The sequence below is a fragment of the Lynx canadensis genome, chromosome B3, assembly GCF_007474595.2.
Source record: "Lynx canadensis isolate LIC74 chromosome B3, mLynCan4.pri.v2, whole genome shotgun sequence".
NCBI lineage: Eukaryota > Metazoa > Chordata > Mammalia > Carnivora > Felidae > Lynx > Lynx canadensis.
The window spans coordinates 98,398,410-98,411,501 of record NC_044308.2 but is presented as its reverse complement, the minus strand read 5'-3'; positions in this window follow the sequence as shown (position 1 = coordinate 98,411,501).

Below are 13,092 nucleotides of genomic sequence, written 5' to 3'. Positions count from 1 at the left end.
CATGTAACAAAACCAACCAAATGCAGAGAATGCAATCTGGGGTATTAAAAATAAAATCTTTTCCAAATCTTCACAGGCTCCTTTAAAAACACTTCTACTCGAGTGTTAAAGCAGCTAACAGAGGTGTCTAAAAATGGAAAGAAGAAGAGGTGCCCCAAGGGTTCTTTTTTCAAAACCAGTCAGCATTAATATTTACTTCTCAGAAAGGGCTGTCTATACAATCAGCAAATATGACCAAATTTAGTCATATGGGGATTGAAGGTGATTATAGCCCGGAGAGCTTTCCTTTCAGAATCCTTAAATATAAAAATGCTGAATCTAATCCCGAAATAAGGCAAAGAGGCAAATGTAATTAATACCCAGACAGGGATAATGTTCATATTTCAACGGACTCCAAATAAACATACAGTGCCATTATATTATTCAGAGAAATTAGTAAAGAACATATGGCTAGCTGGATTTTGACATTGTATCACTTGCCCTTACTAACTATAAGCTCTTTATTATGGAAACATTGTAGCTTGTATTTTACAGTTTCATAGTATTTAAATTTTATATTTTCACGATATTTAAATGTAGGAACCTATCAGTCCTGGCTCCTGGGTTTTTAATTTCCTACGTAAAACTAATTTATCCTGAACCGTATGTAATTTCAGATTTTCTAGGAGTAGATTAACCTCACAAAATTGTGTTCAAATATCACTATTTCATTGCCATCATCCAAAGAATACATCAATATTCAATTAAATGTAAATAAAATTAATTTTTTCTCCTTTTTTCCACCGGGGCATATAAGTAAATTGTTTGAAATGTATTACTGATGGAAATTAAATGTAAATTACTTATTTCTTCGTTTGCATAGCCTCTGTGCACTGGGAACTTATCTGGGCACTGGGGATATAGCCACAACCGAGGTGAAGAAGGCCCAGTCAGGCTAAAAGGGGATTCTAGCAAGAGCCCTGTAAATAAGCAAATGGATGAACAAGGCCATTTCACATAGCAGTGAGTGCTGTGAAGGAAGGAAGTCTGCTAATGGTGTAGAGGGTGCCCAGAGAGGGTGAGGGGCAGGGAACAGGGTGGTCGAGAATTTGGAGACAGTGATGTTTGGATCACTGGAGGGGAAGGAGTCAGCTATGCGGACAGTTGGGGGCGGAAAATGCAGGAAGGAGTTGGGTGTGTTCATATAATAGAAGTGTGGCCAGGGGGGCTGGACTGGGGGGAGGATGGGGGGGGTGGCAGTGGAGAGTGGTGAGAGATGAGAGCCAGGTGTTAGGCAGAGACAGCTTTCATAGTAAAGGTTTGGAGTTTATTCTAAGAGTGAGAAGCAGCCATAGGCACTGCCTGCCTTCTTTTAAAGATCTTTTAAAGATCACTCTGTCTCCTGTGAGGCAGACTGATGGGACAGGGGCAAGAATGGAGGCAGGGAGACCAGCTGGACTGATGCAGAAGTCTAGGAGAGTCACAGCGGTGGCCCCAAGTAGGGCGCTGGCAGTGGCCATAACGGGGATGGTGACACGTGTTCAAATTCGAAACAGATTTTAGAGATACCAACCTAAAGGACTTGCTGTTAGTTAACTGCATTTTCCCAAACTAAGTTCTCCCTCTTGAGCTACATCTCCAAAGCTTTTCTGAAACAATTTTAGGGCCAAGCTCCTGGCCCTCAGCTCCTTACCCATATGCATATTCGTGCATACCTTGCAGGCCTCGCGAAAATACATCTCAACCCTCTTAAATCAGCCAATCCGAAAGGCTTATCTAGCCTTCCTTCCAACGAGCCCAGTGCACTTCAGCTGCTTTTCTGTCTGTAGATTCCAAAAAACGACTCTCCAGACAGCCTTTCCTAGGCCCTTCCACCCCAGACGTCTAGAGAAATCCCTGAACGGTCATTTCATATTTGTGCAGGACTTTTCCTGTGCCCCAGACTTCTGCCCCTGTGGGGCCTGTCCTACAAGCCACAGCAGCCGCTATAACATTACCAAGGCCCGGCTCAATGTTGGGGTCTTCACCGGGCCTCGCTTCCTTCACACAGTGTGCAACCCTAAGCGTTGCCGTGTTACAGTTGGGAAAACCAGGACCTAGATGTGCTTTGCAAATTGTGAGACATCACCCAGCTGGGTTTTCAGTCAGGCGAAGCCCACCTGGACTTCTTAACCTCTTGTTTCTCCAAGAATGGCCGTGCCGAGGGCTTGGCTAAGCATCACAGAATACAACTCTGGAGCCAGATTGCCTGAAATTGAATCTGAGTGTCACCACGTTTTAGTTGTGTGACTTTGGACAGGACGCTTAACCTCTCTCTCTCTCCCTCTGGGCCTCTGGTTCTTCATCTGTAAAGAAGAGATGGTAAGAATACTGCCTCGTAAGGTGAGGATTAAGGGAGTTACGAAATTGAGCTTAGAATGGTACCTGGTGTAGAACCGGTGCTACCTAAGTGTTAGCTGTCACCCTCATCATCCTCCGGTCCTGCCCACAGAGGCGTCACCCTCGTTCCATATTTGTGCATCGAAAATTCAGCTATGTGATTGTTGAGCCACTACCAAGCCCCCTGGGAAGGCGTGAAGGTGGATGTGGTCAGGAGAGTGCATGGTGAGGTCATTCCAGGAAAGCTTGGGGTGGGGGGGGGGCAAAGTGATGAGGTGAACTCAGAGCTACAGAAGAGACACTTAATAAGTTGTGATTCATTTACTCTGAATAATGCATTTGAAGTGAAGACATTTTTCAAGCATTCTCTGGATTAAATTACTTACTGTTCTGAGGCTCATCTCTCTGAACAGGAAGGGTGTGCGGTCGACAGAGGGGAGCCTGTGTTTTGCAGGAACTCCTCAAGTTGAGGTTCTGTCTTTACTTTGTCATTTCCCTACAGCTTGTAGGATGCTTCCCAGTTGAAATAAACTAGAGTCGCCTGTGGTAACAACAAACTTCAGCAGCTTCATATGAAGGTTACTTCTTGTTCGTGCTACAGTCCCCCATAGAAGGGGTAAGGTCTAACTTGTTGCAGTGATTGAGGAACCAGATTGGCAGGGGCTACATCTTAACATGCCTCCCCGATCATAGGAACAAGAGAGAAGGGGCGTGACAAAATATATGTTGGCTCTTGAAGCTTCTACCTGGAAATGATCCATCATTTCTTCTTTAACTCATCTAACTATTATCTCATATTTCTTTTGTCAAAGCAAGTCATATGGCCATGCCTGGGCTTAAAAGGGAGGACGTGTATAATTTTCCCACAGGGAAGTGCCCCAGATACTTGGGGACAAGTTACCACAAGGAGTTAACTGAAAGTTAACAGAAAACCCATGTAAAAGCAGCTTAAATAATTAAGGGGTTATTTTCTCACACAACAAGACATTTGGAGATGGATCAAGGCTCACGTTGGTAAATCCAGCAGCTCAAGGATGCCTTCAGGGACCCACTTCATCACCATCTTTTTACTTTTCCATCCTTAGGGTACCAGCAGTATCTGTCTTCATGGTCACAAGATGGCTACAGCAGCATCAGCCATCACATGCAGACAAACAACATCCAGGGAAGAATAGTAGTGTCTGCTTTCATTAGTCTCATAGAATTGAGAGTATCTTTCCCAGAACCTCCAACTTACATCGGGTCCTATTGGCCAGAATTGAATCACATGAAAATGACTTAGCCAGTCATGGGCAAGAGGGATAAGACTGCTTCCTGGGATAAGACAAGACCTATTTTCCCTTTGCAAAAACAACTCTGATTTCTCTAAGAAATATGCCACTGAACACAAGAAATCAGGAGAGTGTAACCCAGTTTTACCAATTCTGGGAAGCTCCTTTATTCAGAGTGTAAATAAAGAGGGACCACAATTCCCTTCATGAAAAGCCTGCATTTGTGCTCACATAATTATTCACAGTTGAATAACTATGGGCAAATAAAGCAAGCAAAACAGGCATCTAATAGGGAAGGATCATTTACCTAAGGGTCAGGGAAATAAGAAACTACTTTGGATTGATATTACATCCATCTCAAAAGAGTTGACCAAAAGAATTCACCACTCTCTTTCTTTGTGACCAACTGCAGCCTAAACACTCTTCCTTCATTGTTCACCCACCACACTTTATTGCCTTTATCTGTGTACCTGTCTGTCTCCAACGGCAAGACTATAAGCTCTTTAAAAGATGTGACCTGTTTCATCTATTTATTCCTGTGCAGGCTAAAAATAATAATAGATAACATCAATTGATTGTCCACTGCCCATTCTAAGTTCTAAATGAATTGATCTCCTTGTAATACAACTGTCCCATGAGGCATGTGCTATTGTGCTGTTATCTACACTTAATACATGAAGAGTTGGAGGGTCAAAAGGTTAAGTCATTTGACCAAATGTACGCAACTGTTAAATGAGAGAGTTGAATTCCAAATGAAGGTAGCCTAGTTGGGTTATGGGTAGCACATCTAACCCCAAAATGGGTGAACCTAATATGCTTTAATATACAATATGAAGGTGAGAGAGAACAGGAGTGAAGGACAGGAGATACCATCACTTATTTACATGCAGAATCTGAAATCAAGTATGATAGACTTAAAATCCCCAAAGGTAGAGATCATGTATGTCTCCCTTGCTCAGTATGGTGTCTCTAACTCCTAGTACACTTCCTGGCACATAGTAGGTCCTCACGTGTTTCTGGAAGTGGGGGAGGGAGGACTGGAGGAACCAAGGGAGGAAGGAAAAGAGGGAAGGAGGGAGGAAGAGAGAATGAATGAATAAATACAATTAATGTCCTCTTTCTCTTGTTCTTTGGATTTTCTACCTTCTCTTTCTGTATCATTTCTATGGGTAACTTGGTTTCTAAAATCTTTAACATCTTACCTAAGATAGAAGGATGTGTTAGTTTCTCTAAGTATCAGGGGTTCTCAAAGAGAAGACTCTAAATGTAACATTGTTACAGAGTCAGGAAGCCTCTATGTTGCCCTATAATTCATTTGGCTTTTGAAACAACCTTATAATCTTATAAAGTAGATTGTTCCTCAAACTGAAACACTTTTTAAGAATTTGGACTTGTGCTTTTTCTTCTAATTGTGCTGCTTGCAATGTCAATACAATTCATGGACATATTGATTTATTTCTTTTTAAGTCAGCTCAAGCCCATAAACAAACGAACAGCAATAATTAAGGAAATAGCCACTGTCAGTTGATGGAACTGTTTCTTAAGGAGTCCCTCCTCCGGCAACGTGTTGCGGTAGACAGATAATAGGTCACAAACACTGAAAGCGCTATTTTTCTGCTTGTATTTCAGCGCCAGCATCGTAGGGCTCTGCTTTCATAGATTGCTCCGAACAGTCACACAGATGTAATACATCAGATCTAATCTTTAAGCCATATCCACCCCACTCTAGTTTTAATCAGCAAAATAAAATCCTGGCGAAACTGAGTCATTACACTGTTGTGACCATTGAATATTAAGTGTTCTTATTCTTAAAAGGTGTCCAGGTTTCTATGGTTGATTTTGTTGTTTTGATTCCTATCCAGAGAGCTAATTTTAAAAAGTGTTTCTTTGGTCTAACCTTGAACTGGAACTTCATGAGTCTCTGAATATTCCAGTTGTTCCTAATATCCCTTTTTTTCTTTGTTCTTTATTCCCAGAGGAATTTTCAGATTTCTTTGAGTTATTAGGGATTATTTTTTTCAGATGTCTCATCCAATTTCAACATATCTAAAAATGAAGTCACTGATTTCTCTCCCCCATCTGTCTTTCTCTCCTCCTAGGTTCTGTCTCTTGGTTGATGGCGCCATCATTCACTCTTTGATCGAAACTGATATTTAGTCACTTTTGATGGCTGTTTTCCCACTTACATCCAGTTAGTTGATAAGTCCATTCATTCAACCTCTAGATCCATCCTTCCCTTTTCATTCTCATGCCCTAAGTCAGTCCCTCATCATCCTCACCCAGAATATTGCTGTAACAATCACCCCTCCCAACTGGCTTCCATTGTTTATCTCTTACCCCACCAACCCATTCTTTATATTTCCATCCAATTATTTTCTTTAAATTTTTTTTAATTTTTAAAGGTTTATTTATCCATCTTTGTCTGGGGAGAGGGGAGGATCAGAGAAAAAGGGAGAGAGAAAATTCCAAGAAAGACCTACACTCAGGGTGGAGCCCAACATGGGGCTCCATCCCATGCCTGTGAAATCATGACCTGAGCTGAAATCAAGAATCAGATGCTTAACTGACTGAGCCACCCACACGCCCCTCCATTCAATTATTTTCTGAAAGGATGTATCATGTTTCTTCTCTGCTCAGAAACCTACAATCACTCACTATGGCCAATTTTTTTAAAGTCCAAACTCCTTAATAACATTCAAGACTCATCTTCACTTAACTCCCAGCCTACCTTAGCAGTCCCATCTCCCATCAGTCTCCACCATTCCCTTCCTTAGTGCTGCACATATATGTACTTTCCTCAGGTTTATTGTGACACTTCTCAGTTCTGTCTGCCTGGCAAAATCCAAGTTACCCTTCAAGGCCTGGCTCAAATACCCTCCTTTTATGGAAAGGTCCTTGATCTCCAGGCAGAATTAGTCAGTCCTTCTTTGCTGTCTTAGCATTTTGTTTCTGTTCTTATGAAGTGCCTGTCTTACTTAGGTCAAGCTCCCAGAAGCAGATCCTGAGAGGAGGATTTGTAGCGAAGTGTTTTATTAAGGAAATGTTCCCTGAAGGGATTGGCAAATGAAGGAGAGAAGGAGACGGACAAGAGAAAGGGACTGAGCAAGAGTGCCTTTAGACAGAGTCCCAGAGGGAGTTCTCCACCTCATTCGGTAGGGAAAGCCTGGACATTAGTTTGTGTCCTGCTGTAAGGCCAGGGGGCTGAGCCTTTTTATCCCTACACCGAACAATCACTGGTAAGTAACTCAGCTCCCAAGCACATCCCACTCTCTGACTATGTACACAGTACTCAAGGGCAGCCACTCCAGGAGAGCCATAGGTATAAGCCATTGGAAGCAAAAGTATGTCAGAGCTGATGGAGGAGAACAGGAATGGTAAAAAGGGGTCCCCAGGCATTTGAGAAGAGGCAGGCCACGTCAGCTATCCTTCTCACTATTGTCTATCTTGTTTCTACCCATGCATCTCCAGCCCCAAGATAGTGAATTCCTTGGGAGAAGAGACCCCTTCTTAGTTGTCCTATTTCCCTACAGCAGAGAGGATGTTACCTCCCACCTGGAAAGTCTTAAATAGCATTTATTGCTTCAAATTGAATACTCCTTTTGTAGGTCTTGCACAACATTTGTGCTGCTACTGATCATATTGCTGAGATTTTTTTTTTTCCACCTGAGCTGGTTTTAGCTCAATAATAAAAGATAGAGAGGGCTTCTGGGGTTTCACAACCTAAGGCTCAACTTTTCACCTTGCGCTTTTCTTCCCAGGGCCACGATTTGCTCAGCATATCTCTTCCTAAATTCCAAGACAGGCTTCTTGCTCTGTTCAGTCAAGACTGCCAACCCAGGAAACATTTTCGAAAGATCACAGTCAACGTCATTGCCAAAAGAAGAAGTTCTTGGCACACAAAGAACCGGGTTCAATATGAGATGCCAGATGGTGATTTCAACTTCAGCTGAATTCCTGCTGGAAAAAACTGTTTGAACTGCAGATGAGAAAAGATGCTATGACAAATTTCCAAGTGTTAGGAACTTCAGAGGGAAATGGCAAGTGTTGATACACACCCCCCCCGTCCCTCCAACCACACGCACACATACCATAGAACTACTTACTACCTGCATCTGGTAGTTAAGATTCCCACAAAGATGCCTCTGCTTTTTAAGAAGATTAAGCCATGTCTTGATTTTTACTAATATTAAAGTATATTAACTGAGTCCATTGAAAGCAAATACTATATGATTCCACGTGGTGTTTTTCAAAGGATGTGTCCCCTTAGCATCTGTGGTGAGCTTTTTTGGTATCTGGAGGTGGTTCTCATTCCTCTCTACTAATAACTCCATTATTAAACCAATTAATAATCAGCATGTCTCCCCTCCCTATTTTCAAATTACAGGGAATATATATGAACTATAAATTAACGGTGCTCTGCCTGGATGCTCTTGGGTCCCTGACTTACTGGTGCAGGAGATCGAAAGCCTAGCTCCCCTGAGTCAAGTCAGGGCACATTCTGGAATGTGGTTTATGCTCCAGAGCTCCTCTCCAGATCCGGATGAGGTTGGGGCTTTGCCTGAAAGTGGACCCTCGGCTGGCTCCTTCTCTTCTGTTTTCTCTGTCTTGCTCCTCCCTCCCCTCCTTCTTCTCTTCTCCACCACGCTCCCTTACAGAATGAAGGAGTATCTCTTTAACAACATTCTTGCACACAAATCCTCATCCCAGGGTCTGCTTCTGGGGAAATGACTTAAAATTCTGTGCAGTGGAAAATTTCATTTCATGCTGATATAAAAAAAAAAGTTATTTCCTGCTGATAGATAGAAGAGTCACTGTTTCTGGAGCAAGGAATGCATGCATATCTATTTTATCAATCAAAAGCTCAGAAGGAAATAGTGGATGAACTCAAATTAGGTATTTGGAGAATAGTTAATAAGGAGACTAATTACAAAGGGGTGGGCTGGGTGCAGAGAAACAAGGATAGGGCCTGCCTGGAAACTGGTAACAGGGGGTGCTGTTACCAAGCCCCACTGATATCTGGAGAACTGGTGACAGAGTTGTGTGGAGAGGGCTGTGGCAGAAGCTGTGGTCTTAAGGGATGCAACCAGCCTACAGAGACCCTATAGGGGGCAAGCTGGCCAAATAAATACCCCAATCTCATGCCCCTTCATTCCTCCAATCTTTTGCCAGTGACCCCATGTGCCTACTGGGAAGCCAGGTGCAAAAGGGCCCCTTCATGCAGTACATCTAAGCTGGCCTCTTAGGTCATGGGGCAGGTGGAGAAGGGCAGAGAGGGCATCCAGAGGGACAAACAGAAGCTCTCCAGCACACCCACCTACGTATTCCCCCCGTGTCTCTCTCTCTCTCTCTCTCTCTCTCTCTCTCACACACACACACACACACACACACACACACACACAGAATTTGCCTGTTCTTGACTTTGGCCTCAGAACAGACACACATAAAATAGGCCCTAATTTTTCTCTCTGCTGATCTTGTTTTCTTTTATCTTATTTATAGTTTAGGGACCCAGAGATAGGCCGATGATGTTGCTCATCACACAGCCTATCAATAATCAAGAATCAGAAAAAATATATTTTTATTTTTTATTAAAGTCTGGGTGTGGTATCTGGGCATTGCCACAGTAGCCCCCAAAACCCCACCCTCTAAGATGGCATTTTTTTTTTGTAGATTGAAATATGACTCACAGAGCTCACTACCATAAAATTTATCATCACTTACACCTCCATCCTTTGGTGGAAAGAGCTCTAATTTATATCCCATACCCATTTTCTCCCAATTGAAAACAAAATACAAATCAAAGATTTATGTGGGGTTTTTTTTTGGTAATAGCATATTTAATTTCTTTCTCATCAATCCAAAAATGCCCTCATTATTCAGTTTACTCCCAAATGTCCTCATTATTGGAAGCCATGCTCTCTTACTATTGGTCTCATTTTCTGTTTCTGAAATGGTCATTTTCCTCCCAAGCAGCTTTGGCCTGGTTCAGAATAGAAAGCACTGCAAAATGTGGATTGAAGACAAACGGTCACTCAGTTACTTCAAGGTCTTTGAGATTAATCATGGAAAGCAACATCCTGGTCTTCGGGATGCTGGCAGGAGCTGATGCGGGTGAGATGAAGGATAGATGATGGAGAAGAACCACTTGCACAATCCCCAGAGGACAGGCCTTCTGGGCCCCTAGCCCTCTCTCTGCTGGGTGCCCTGCAGACCCAGATACAGCCGAGCACAAAACAGGTAGGCTGTGGGAGCACGCATTAACAAATGGCCTGCAGGGCTGTCGTTGCTATGTATTAAAATTGTATATTTTAGACTATTGTCTTCTGAAATTTTATTTTTAAGATACTATTCGGGGGGGGTGTCCCAAGGTTTTGGAGGGTGGTGATTTTTAAAAATATCTTGAAACACTGTTTCATTTTGAGGCAGCTGTTTGCATCATCTATAAACCCTCCCGGAAGGCAAGTGCCAAGGGTGGTCAGTCCAGCCTGAGGAGTCTGATGCAATCACTGTGAGATCAACTTGAGCAAGGCCCCCAACTGTCACAAATTCCTTGTGAGAAGGAAGGAACAGGGTTAGATGCACTTAGAATCTTCTTCTTGTTCTAACATTGCACTGTGGGTAGAGTAGCCATTGGCCACATGTGACTAGTCTGAATTGAGACGTGCTGTCAGTACCAAATACTCACCACATTCAAAGACTTAGTACAAACACTAATGTAAGTTATATCATTAAAAAGTTTTGATATTGGTTACATGTTGAAATGATAAAAATTTGAGTTTGTATTCGGTTAAATAAAATATAACAATTCTACTAACTCACTGTTTAAAATGTGGTTACTAGAAATTTTGGAGTTATACATGTGACAAATACTTGTATTACATTTCTATTGGACAGAACTATTTTTAAAATTTATTCAGTTGTTACCTATTTTAAAATATAGGTTTCTGGATTCCAATGTCTTTTGGATGCACATCAAAGTCTAGAAAACTTAAAGGAGTCTTGCTTGGGAAAAAATATTACATCATTTTCCACTCAAAAGTCTTTTTTTTAAAAAGGTAAAAATGTCATGTCATGTTGGCTAAGTGTTCAAGAGATTGTGAGGGGAAAGAACACCAATGTTTCTTAAACTAGAATTTCATTTTCTTTTACTTTAAGTGAAACTGGAGTGTCAATCTTCAGGCACTTATAGTTTTTAGAACAGTAGAACATTTCCAGATTCCAGATACATGAAAATCGATCCTTGCCAAAGTGAAGAGCAGACCTCCTCCCCTGCCACGCACACAGGCAACATCTCTTCTCCATGTGAGCACCAACCAAGTGTTTGGAAAGCACCTAAATGCTCAATTCATGAGCTCCAGAAAGCACATGTCCAATAATCACTTCCTGCTGTGCATTACCCATTGGGTCAACTAAAAGACAGTAGACAGAGACAGGGTATCAAATATTCCTTAGGACTGATGAGCTGGGCAGAAAGAGCAGCACAGAGGAGATTCACAGGGGAGCACGTAAGAGTTGAGTAGAAGGAGGGTAGGTTGTCTGGAGACACTGAGCATCCATTCATCTGCAGGGATCAAGTGGATGCTTGCCTACCAGGAAGGATATCTAGGACCCGACACGGAAGCCCATGGGCTGAATGACCTGACAGAAGCCATGTTTTAGGGGACTCATCCCTCTCTTCCCTCTCATGCTATATATGCATATCCTCCCAATTGGATTAGATTAGAATCCTGTGCTACCTCACATTATTCCCTTACTCTCTCCTGTGCATGTTTTTACTTCCCCAAGGGAGAATAATACATTCAAGGGCAAGAGCCAAAGTTGATGGTTCTTTTGAATATCTCATGATTTCCAGGACAGTAGTAGGCACAGACTATGTACTTAGTGCTTACTTTAAAATAATAATAATAATAATAATAATAATAATAATAGATTGTGCTGAATCCATGTATCCTCTTCTTTCATATATTTCATGAAGGAAAATGGAGAATCATAATTCCAAATGAGGGTTCTTCAGGGGCAAGAGTGTAAATCAGTTTGCCTTCTGTCTACTTCCTTGGCATCTTCCTGGGTTCTTAACCACCACCATTTTGTCACTGACACTTTCTCCTAGCCTTTGACTTACATATCTGGATGGAACCCAAATTTCCCCTTTCCTCCTTTCACCACCCATTTCCTTGGGTTCTTGGGGGACAATATGATGTCCCTTTCATCCAGACAGTCCCTGGCTTGGACTATAACTGATAATCTGCTTTAACCATTGAGCCCCACCTGAGGCAGCTTTGCAACTTACCTGAAGTTTGTTCTGATTAGTTCACATGGTCAGAGAAATAAGAAAAACATTTATTAAACAAGTGTAGAAGCAGCTGGGAGTTCTACAGCATGACAGAAGAGGTGTTTTGTTTTTGTTGTTGTTGTTTGTTTACTGTGCTGTAAGAAATAACTTACATCCAACTGTGACTTTGGGTTAGGGTAGAATGAGTTTGGTTACAACTATCTGCTTTCCTTGTCCAGGAAAAAAAAAAAAAAAAAAGATAACTCTGTAGATCCTGGGAAATTTACAAAGCCTGAATTTTCTTTCTCCTTTAAAAAAATTCATTTTTGGGGCGCCTGGGTGGCTCAGTCGGTTAAGCGTCTGACTTCAGCTCAGGTCACGATCTCGCGGTCCGCGAGTTCGAGCCCCGCGTCGGGCTCTGGGCTGATGGCTCAGAGCCTGGAGCCTGCTTCCGATTCTGTGTTTCCCTCTCTCTCTGCCCCTCCCCCGTTCATGCTGTGTCTCTCTCTGTCTCAAAAATAAATAAACGTTAAAAAAAATTTTAAAAAAATTCATTTTTGTTGTTCTGACTGTAAACTAATCATTACAAAGTTACTTCAAGAAGAAACCAGAATAAATTTCTCTTCCCTAGATTATTCCTTGGTTAACTTTTTAGAGCTTTTAGCCACTTGAGAAAGCCAGTCCAATACTGAAAAACATTGCAGAAAAGCCACTCAAAAACATCATCTACAAATACTTTAAGGATCCTGAGTCCCTGAACAAGGCTCTTTGTGGGAGTTAATATCAGAGGCAAATAAATTACAACAGATAAAAGTGAAATGTGGTCTGTAAAGGCTGGGTAAATGTTTATGCTTCTTTTCATTTTTCCTCCTATTGTATATAATGTAGAATTGGAGCTTAGCTACTATTTCTGCTGTTATCTTCATTTTTTTTTTTTTAACAGAGAAAAGCTTAAGTGATAGGTTCTAAGGTAAGTCCTTGCTTTTGTGCAGTGACTCTAGACATACAAAGATTAACCTTCCACCCTGTGTAGCCTAAATTTCAGGCACATGGTATTAAATTATCTGCCTTGGTAGGATTATCCTTGCAAAGCTACACCACCAAGTCCTCATGCCACACACTCTCCCCTCCTTTGTAGCAAGGCTGGGGGTTGAATGTGATTTCAAGTTTCTAGACCCAGCATTAACTCCG